Raw genomic sequence first — 1,148 nt, 5'->3', positions numbered from 1 at the left:
AAGTGGCCACATAATTTAGATAAACCAACTAATTTCATGATAAATCTATGAAAATTGAGGCCATAGATTTTCTAAACAATAAAATTTTGGTGCAAAATCTATGGTAACAACTTTACTATGGGTCATGTAGGGCTAAAAAAAGCTTTCCAAAATGAGTCAATTGGTATTTGATTTTGTTTGGAAATGTTATAATAATTTCAATGTAATGGGTCAAATCAATCTTGTGTGCCTCGAAGGAACGTGGAGTGCATCCTTCATCCACATCTTTCATATTCTCCTAATTAATTTATTTTTAATTAAAAAAATAAAAATATTTATAAAAAATATTAAATTTATAAATAATAATAATAATAATAATAATTATTATTATTATGAAGTTTACACTTCATAAAAATGTTCAAATATGAATATATCCAAACAGAAACATAACTAAATATATCCAAATATAATAAGGAAACATATTATTAATTTTTTTATTAAAAAATTTCCAAATAAATCTATAAATTAGTTATTTTCTTAATTAATCTTATTTTTCTATTTTTATGCTTAAATTATCTATACAAGATGAATCCTACATAAATAAGAAAACTTACGAGGAGTTCAATTGAACCAAATGATTCAACCAAAACTTAACCTAATGTGATTTGAATCAATCGGGAGCCCAACATCTTAAATTCATATATTGATAGGACAGAAACGAGTGGGGAGTGCATTATCCGTTCCAATCCCATAATCATGCAGATAATAGGAAGGGCCCTCTCCACTTAGATTTAAAAAAACAAAAAGAAAAAAAAAGGGCATTTGGATTTAAACCCAAGTAACCATATTCAAAGTCTAAAGTGCTAACAACCACCATGGAACCCCGTTTGTGTGTTGACCGTTCTTTTTCTTTTAGAAGGTTCAAAATTAAACGGGAATCAATTCCAATTCAAATCAAACTATAGTCAAGTTTACGGAGGACTTCACAAGAGTTCGAATCAAACTATATCCAATTCAAATCAAAATCGAGTTGGTCTAAACCGGAACCGAGAACCGAGAACCGACCCGAACCAGAGAACCAAGCTGAAATTGATAAAAAAAAAAAAACAGATTAATGAAAATCCCGAATTTAAATTGTGGGTATCTCCGTTTCCGAATCGGACTTTTTA

Source organism: Musa acuminata, chromosome BXJ2-8, assembly GCF_036884655.1.
Source record: "Musa acuminata AAA Group cultivar baxijiao chromosome BXJ2-8, Cavendish_Baxijiao_AAA, whole genome shotgun sequence".
Lineage (NCBI taxonomy): Eukaryota > Viridiplantae > Streptophyta > Magnoliopsida > Zingiberales > Musaceae > Musa > Musa acuminata.
Note: the sequence above shows the minus strand (reverse complement) of the source record.